The 8827-nt window shown below is 40.3% G+C and overlaps 1 non-coding gene across 1 annotated transcript; it reads right to left on the bottom strand.

Annotated features, from left to right (window-relative positions):
• Positions 1-8419: 8419 nt before the first annotated feature.
• TRNAC-GCA lies at positions 8420-8491 on the bottom strand. Its single transcript has one exon. It is a non-coding gene; the product is annotated as a tRNA-Cys (tRNA).
• Between the last annotated feature and the right edge of the window lie 336 nt (positions 8492-8827).

The following is an 8827-nucleotide window of genomic DNA, read 5'->3' as shown; positions in this document are numbered from 1 at the left end:
CTGCAATCACCATCTGCGGTGATTTTGGAGCCCAAAAAAATTGAAGTCTGTCACTTTCCACTATTCTCCCCATCTATTTGCCATGAAGTGATGGGACCAGATGCCATGATCTTAGTTTTCTGAATGTTGAGCTTTAAGCCAACTTTTTCACTCTCCTCTTTCACTTTCATCAGAGGCTTTTTAGTTCCTCTTCACTTTCTGCCATAAGGGTGGTGTCATCTGCATATCTGAGGTTATTGATATTTCTCCCAGCAATCTTGATTCCAGCTGTGCTTCATCCAGCCCAGCATTTCTCATGATGTACTCTGCATATAAGTTAAATAAGCAGGGTGATAACATACAGCCTTGATGTACTCCTTTGCCTATTTGGAACCAGTCTGTGGTTCCATGTCCAGTTCTAACTGTTGCTTCTTGACCTGCATACAGGTTTCTTCAGAGGCTGAGGTCATGGTGGTCTGGTATGCCGCATCTCTTCAGAGTTTTCCACATATATATATATAGATAATACAGTCAAAGGCTTTGGCATAGTCTTTATTTACGTCCAGTTAATGATTATTTGCTTAAATCGTGGCTATAAAAAAAGAAATAATAAAAAAAAAACTAAAACCAGTGATAAAAAATAAAAATAAATGAAAAAAAAAAAAAAAAAAAAAAAAAGTATAAAAAAAAAAAAAGAAAGCAGAAATAGATGTTTTTCTGGAACTCTCTTGCTTTTTCAATGATCCAGCGGATGTTGGCAAAGGGCAGACAGACAGAAAACCATCATCACAGAAAACTAACCAATCTAATCACATGGGCCACAGCCTTGTCTAACCCAATGAAACTATGAGCCATGCCATGTAGGGCCACTCAAGACGGACGGGTCATGGTGGAGAGTTCTGACAAAATGTGGTCCACTGAGAAGGGAACGTCAAACCACTTCAGTATTTTTGCCTTGAGAACCCCATGAATAGTATGAACAGTATCTCAAGGGTGAGGAAAGACTTGTTTGTATCCCCAGCACAGTCCACAGAAGATTGTACCACTCAAAAAATATTTGGGATGAATTAATATGGGACAGACAAGCTAGGCTGCAGTGAGTGTTAGCATGGAGATAATCTGGCTCTTGTGACAGAAAGGAAGCTGCTTCTCTCAGTGAGCCTGGAGAAGGATTACAGAAGGCTTTGGAGCTGAGTCTTAAGAGAGAAACTGGTACAAGGTACAAGGATGCATGCAAAGTGCCTTTAGGGGATTACCACTGGGATTAAAGCATGGGGAGAAAGGTGGAGAGCAGTGAGAGATGATCCTGGAGAGGGGGGCAGGTCTCAGATCATGGTGGGGGGACCGTGTATGCCAGGCTAAAGAGGCAGTGAGGAGTTACAAAAGGGCTTCATGTAGGGATGAGATCACATCAGATATGGTCTTTAGAGAGACAGCGTGAATAATAATGACAATAATAATGACAACTAATCTTAATTTGCTTATCATGCCTCAGACACAGTGCCATGTGCTTGACAAGGTCAGAGCTTAGATGTGAACCTTGGCGATTTGACTTCAGAGCCTAGGCTCCTAACCACCACATTATAGTGCTCGGACTGCAGGCACCTTAGTATCAGGAAATCGATGAGGGAATTTGGATAAGAAATGAAATACCAAAGCTATGGTATTAGATGAAGTAAAGTGAAATCACTCAGTCGTGTCCGACTCTTTGAGACCCCTATGGACTGTAACCTGCCAGGCTCCTTCGTCCATGGGATTTTCCAGGCAAGAATACTGGATTGGGTTGCCATTTCCCTTTCCAGGGGATTTTCCCGACCCAGGGATCGAACCCAGGTCTCCCACACTGCAGGCAGACTCTTTACTGTCTGGGCCACTTTCGATGTGAGCATGGTATTAGATAGGGAGGGTTAAGAGGTAAAAAGGAGAGGGGATTCTCAGGATTTGGAGACCAATTGGGTGTGGTAAATGAAGGGGTGGGAGAAGTGGAGATGTCTCTCAAATTTCTGGTTTGAGTGTCAGTGTGGAGGATGGTGCCATCACTGTGACATAAGAAAAGCAGGATATCACTGTGACGAAGTTACGTCTTCTTCCATTGCTTCTTTTTCATTGCCCTGGTACAACTTCTACAAAGAAAATCATGAGCTCCCAGAAAAGACCATAGTAATTCTTGTAAATTGCTCTATTTAGACTCTATACAAGCAACAAGATGCAGAATTCATTAAGGAATGCAATTTTTCATTTGTTGATAGTTCCAATATTGAAATAGACTGAGTTTGATGGAATAATAAATATATCTTATGAATACCAAAGGTAGGTTTTTCAATTATTTTCTCTGTCTAAAAAAACAGACTCAATTTCAATTTCTCATTTGGTCAAATAGAGGGGTTATTAAGTTCATTACCAATGGTTATTTTCAGCTGTAGACTTTTACAGCGAAGTAGTTGTGATGCATGGGGACTTTAGTCCTTGCCACAACAGGACAGTGATGAGGACAGGGTATCCAGGGCAACTAAGAGTTCAGCCTTTTCAGTCTTGAATAATCACTTTCCAGCTTGCCCTTTGTAATGCCGGGTCTCTGAGCTACTTCATGACAGAATCAGTTTGTTCAGGAGGCCACTATTCTCTTTCTTACTTTTGGTTTAAACGGCTGCTAAGAAATATTTTATAAGAAAGGCAGTATTTCAATTCCACTGTAAATGGCATTGGCAAAAATCTGCAACTTACTCTTCTGTTCTTAGCTCTGGCTATCAGGGTACTCTGAGTAACCAGCACACAGGGGTATGTTTTTCTAGGTGGGTACGTACTCTTTAGGACCAAGGTTGCTTGAGGTGTTATGTATGCTTGATAATTCAGTTTAATGAAAGCACAGCTAAATAAGGCAAGACCAACCTGGGAGGGTGGTCAAGGTGGTAAAAAGAACACTAAAGAAAACCTAATACCATCGCCCCCACTACCCCTTATGCTTAGAACCAATTTGTATTCCTCATCTGTGATTTGGAAGTTCTCTCCAGAGTAGAAATCTCAACTTCTGCTAGATATTCATAGCACTCAATTGACAATTAAGTCACATATCAAGAAGTCCATATCATGGAGGCTAGAAGCTTAGATTTGAGAGTCATGCCAAACTAATTCTGTGTCACTTTACTCAAGAGTCTGTTTTCTCATCTGAAAATGGGAACTCAACAGTGCTTACTACATAGGATAGCAGCAAGGAGTAAGTGAGAAACACAATGCCTAGTGTCAGGGCCTCTGAGATTTCTAAGAGCTACAAAGAAAGTGGAGATCTGGGGGAAAAAAAAAGCTACTTTAAAATAGAAAATGAAAACTGAAAAATTGATATTTAACTCAATACTTAAAACATAACTTATCCACTGTTAACTACACTTAACCTTTATGTAATTTTATATAGGCATGAATCAAAGGTGCACAGTTTTATATTTCCTTTCAAAAACTGTCTGGTAAAATATCATATTTATTACTGGATTTGAAAGTGCATTTTAATATGTTTGATCTGATGTTGAATGTAGCATTAAAAGTAAATGTTTGTTTGGTCTATGGAGATCTTAAATGCTTTTAGGTTCTTAAATGGCAGCTCTAATTACCATTATTATAATAAAGATTTTATTCTTCTGCCCCATGACATTTCTTACATTGTGACTGACTGTTCTGTGAATGTTTCTGCCTTGTCTTTTCAATTAAACCATAAGATCCATGAGGATCATACTGAAGAATAGATGGAGTAAAATCACTGGGCTTTGTTTTGGGTTCTACCACTGAGCAGGTATGGAAGCTTGAGTCCAGAATTTAGTTTCTTCAATTGAAAAACAGGCAGACTGTGGCCTGCTCCAGGCCGCCTGCTAGTTTACAGAGAAAATGAAGGGCTGCATTTAAGAGTGCTTTAACCGTATAAACATACAGGATAGTATAAGCTTTGCTGAAGCACCTGCAATGCCTCTCATGGCCAGAGACACAGGGAGGAGTTAGCAAAAATCCGGTGACTTCCAAAAACGTTTTTTTCTGCCACCACATCCAAGCAATACTTGGTTTAGCTATGCTGCTGCTGCTAAGTCACTTCAGTCATGTCCGACTCTGTGAGACCCCACAGACGGCAGCCCATCAGGCTCCCCCATCCTGGGATTCTCCAGGCAAGAACACTGGAATGGGTTGCCATTTCCTTCTCCAATGCATGAAAGTGAAAAGTGAAAGTAAAGTCGCTCAGTCGTGTCCGACTCTTAGCAACCCCATGGACTGCAGACTACCAGGCTCCTCCGTCCATGGGATTTTCCAGGCAACAGCACTGGAGTGGGTTGCCATTGGTTTAGCTATAGTCTCTTCCTTTTTGTTCATTCATTTAATGGATACTTTAAGAACACATACTGAGCCTGTTCTACGTGCCAGGGCTTGTGCTAGGGATCTAAGAATGCAATGAAATACCTAGAGTCTACAGTAAAATTATTCTTTTTCTTTCATTTTCATGTAGGGTTTTATATCTTACCACACAATTAACATACATTATCTGAACGTGCAAACTAAGTCACTTTAGTAGTGTGACACTTTGCGACCCCATGCACTGAAGCCTGCCAGGCTCCTCTGTCCATGGGGTTCTCCAGGCAAGAATATGGAGTGGGTTGCCAGGGCCTTCTCCCGACCCAGGAATCAAACCTGGATCTCCTGCATTGCAGGCCAGATTCTTTATCGTTTCAGTCACCGGGGAAGCCCATTATCTGAAGATAAATAAGATAATTTAAAACAAGACAATGCAAACTAGTACAGCCGCTATGGAAAACAGTGTGGAGATTTCTTAAAAAACTGGAAATAGAACTGCCATATGACCCAGCAATACCACTTCTGGGCATACACACTGAGGAAACCAGATCTGAAAGAGACACGTGCACCCCAATGTTCATTGCAGCACTGTTTATAATAGCCAGGACATGGAAGCAACCTAGATGCCCATCAGCAGATGAATGGATAAGGAAGCTGTGGTACATATACACCATGGAATATTACTCAGCCATTAAAAAGAATTCATTTGAACCAGTCCTAATGAGATGGATGAAACTGGAGCCCCTTATACAGAGTGAAGTAAGCCAGAAAGATAAAGAACATTACAGCATACTAACACATATATATGGAATTTAGAAAGATGGTAACGATAACCCTATATGCAAAACAGAAAAAGAGACACAGAAATACAGAACAGACTTTTGAACTCTGTGGGAGAATGTGAGGGTGGGATATTTCAAAAGAACAGCATGTATACTATCTATGGTGAAACAGATCACCAGCCCAGGTGGGATGCATGAGACAACTGCTCGGGCCTGGTGCACTGGGAAGACCCAGAGGAATCGGGTGGAGAGGGAGGTGGGAGGGGGGATCGGGATGGGGAATACGTGTAAATCTATGGCTGATTCATATGAATGTATGACAAAACCCACTGAAATGTTGTGAAGTAATTAGCCTCCAACTAATAAAAAATAAATAAATAAATAAAACAAGACAATGCCTCCAGTATTACAACACTATTTCAGAACAGTCTTCATGGGAAGTGTTCTCATTCGGCCCTACTTTTCCCGGGCAAGGCTGGGCTTTGTTAAGGAGTGGCTTGATCCCTGATTAAGGCAGTAAACAAAGTTGCAAATCCCTGGACTCACAGGTGGCAGGCAGGAGTTCCACGTGGTTGTGTCGTCACTGCTGGTGCTTATGCTGACATTACAGTTGTCAACCTGGGACGCGCTCAGGCCATAGAGAGCCCCAGTGTCCTCCAGTTCTTCGTTCTGTTGCCGTCGTAGGCTGGCGAGCATTTGCAACTCAGAGTCACTAATCTCACTGGGCTGATAGTTTCTCCAGTCATACTCCTGAGCAAGAGAGAAGAAATTGAAAGAGCAATGAGTCATTTGGCCTTTCTTAATTTTATGGGCTACCAGTAAATGCTACTCTACAGCCTTAGCCCCTACAATGGCTCCCCATTGACAAAGAGGCCCAGATCCTTAATATGCCTTCACATGATGCCCCTGCCGGCTGCCTCACTTTGTCGTCTTCTCCTGACATGTCAGTCACACTGTCCTTCATTCAGGTCCTCAGAAGCATCAAACCCACTCTTGCCTTAGAACCCAAACATGCCAGTTCTTGTGTGCTAATGCCCACCTGTCCATTAGGGCCCAGATTATGTGTTTATCTTCAGAAACACTTTTCCCGACAGTTCAAAACTGGGTCAGTTCCTCCACATTATGTGCTCTCAAGAGAATCCCACAGTGTACATTTTTAGCACCATCACAGCCACAGGTACCTAACTGGTTTTGGAGTCCACAGGTAGTCTATGAGGGCTGCAAAGGCAAGCTCCACGACTGCCTTACTTCCATTGTATTTCCCATACCTGGAGCCCAACCGGTATTTGAGGACTGACTAAACAAAAATTCAAAACAGTTTTTTGGAAAAGAAAAAATCACCTTTCATAAAAAAGTCTGGTTTATAAGAGAATTGATAAATTTCATCAGTGTGAACACTAGGATCAAATAAATTCAACTAACAGTAAGAATGAAGATAACTAATGTTGTTAAAAGCCATCAAATAAAATATGAGCTGAGGATGGGAACAGGTAAGGTCTGAAAGCCAGAAAGACCTCAGAGCTACCATAAACACTGAAACTCATATGGACTTTACTATATATATGTAATCTGTCAAGTCTATGACTATAAATCTTCAGAGGCTAGTATAAATATTATTTCAATGTACAGGGAAGAAACTGGCATATGGAATTTTCAAACCTCTTTTCTCTGGCTTAAACCAAATCTGGTAGCTAACATTAACTTCAACATTGCTGAAATGTTAGCATCACATATGAATGAGCAGTGTGATTTACATCTAGGACTGGCATACAACTTGAAAACAAACTTGAAATCTTTTTGTACATCTGGAATCAGTAATTATGCTCAAAAAGTTTTTTTTTTTTTCCATGACATGTAAGACTTTTTAAGATACTCAAATTTCTAAATTTGTTTTCTTGGATGACTCTCTGAGATAGCTACTGTCTTTTCTTCTGCCTCATTGGGATATAAAAGGTTAAGAGAATTACAATTGAAAAAAATTCTTAGTGTTTCTATGACACTAAAAGCTTTTTAATAAAGCATTATTATCATCATAACTTTGGGGTTATGAAAGCCTGTGATCTAATAATGTGATGTGGAGATTTTCTGCGAAGTTGCCAATGGAAACTCACTTAAATTCTTATAGTTCATGGCTTCAGCAGCTTGGCACCCTTAATAGATGTCATGAGTAAAAGAGTTCATGAGCATTTAATATGCTTAGAGAGTTCTTTGAATAAAACAGATATTACAAGAAGAAAAACAAAGTTATATTCCAAAAAAAGGCACTTTAAAAAGGGAAAAATAAAAACAATTTAAATTCAAAAGAAAAATGGGGAGCAATAAACAAAAAGATGCCCAACATCACTGTCATTAGAGAAAGCAAATCAACACAACAATGAGGGACCAGTCACATCCACTGGGATTGTTATAATACAAAGGATAGACAGTAACAAGTGCTGGCAAGGATGTGGAGAAACTGGAATCCTCATACATCACTGATTGTGATTATAAAATGGTACAGTCACTTTGGAAAAGTTTGGTGGTTCTTCAAAACATTAAACATGGGCCATGGGGCCAGCAATTCACTTACTGGGATATATCCAAGATAACTAAAAATATATGTGTGTACAGAAACTTCCATATGAATGTTCATTGCCAGTATTATTCATAATAGCCCAAAAGCAGAAACCACCAAATGTCCATCAGCTGATGAATGGATTTTTGTTTATCCATACAATGGAGTATTATTAGCCATAAAGATACATGACACAAGATGGACGAATGCTGAAAATATTATGCTAAGTGAAAGAAGCCTGAGACAAAAGGTCACGGATTGTATGATTTCATGTATACGAAATATACAGAAAAGGCAAGTACAGAGATAGAAGGGAGACAGGTGACCGCCCAGGGACTGGGGAGAGACAGAATGGGCAGTGATCTCAAACGAGTTAAGGGGCTTCTTTCTGGGGTGATGCAAATGTTCTGAAAGCAGGCTGTGTTGTAGTAATGGTTACATAATGTCCTGAATGTACTAAAAACTTCTGAACTTTATGGTATATGAATTAATTATACTTCAATTGAAAAAAAAGTAGTTCAGTAATCAGATGTGAAAAAAAGACTAGCCATTTGACTTTGGGCTCAACCGTAAACACATGACTTTCTGTCCTTCAGCTTTTCTGTCAAGAAGTAGAACTAAACATTCTAACATGTCACATGGTGGTGGTGGTGGTGTAGTTGCTAAGTTGTGTCCAACTCTTGTGATCCCATGGACTGTAGCCTGCCAGGCTCCTCTGTCCATGGGATTTTCCAGGTAAGAATACTAGAGAGGGTTGCCATTTCCTCCTCCAGGGGATCTTCCTGACCCAGGGATCGAACCTGGGTCTTCTGCATTGCAGGCAGAATCTTTACCACTGAGCCACCAGGGAAGCCTAACACGTCACATAGGTATGCATTGATAATACACGCTTTTAAAATGAAAAAGGAAATTTTGTTTTCACAATTTTTATTAAGAATAAAGCTTTTATATGTACTTAGTATGATTAATTCAACCATTTTATTTATTTATTATTTAATCTACAAGCCTATTCTGTGCCCGAGGTACAACCTTGGGAGCTAGGACAGAAAAACAAGAGCGAATGGGCCAGTGGTTAAGTCACACAGATCTGAGTCTGGGCCCTGGTTTCACCTTTTACCGGGTGTATGTGATTGGGAAAATCACTTTATCTTTCCATGCCTTAGTTTCTTCATCTGCAAAATGGGAG

This window comes from Cervus canadensis, chromosome 4 (assembly GCF_019320065.1).
Source record: "Cervus canadensis isolate Bull #8, Minnesota chromosome 4, ASM1932006v1, whole genome shotgun sequence".
Classification (NCBI taxonomy): Eukaryota; Metazoa; Chordata; class Mammalia; order Artiodactyla; family Cervidae; genus Cervus; species Cervus canadensis.
This window is presented reverse-complemented; position numbering and strand designations above follow the sequence as displayed.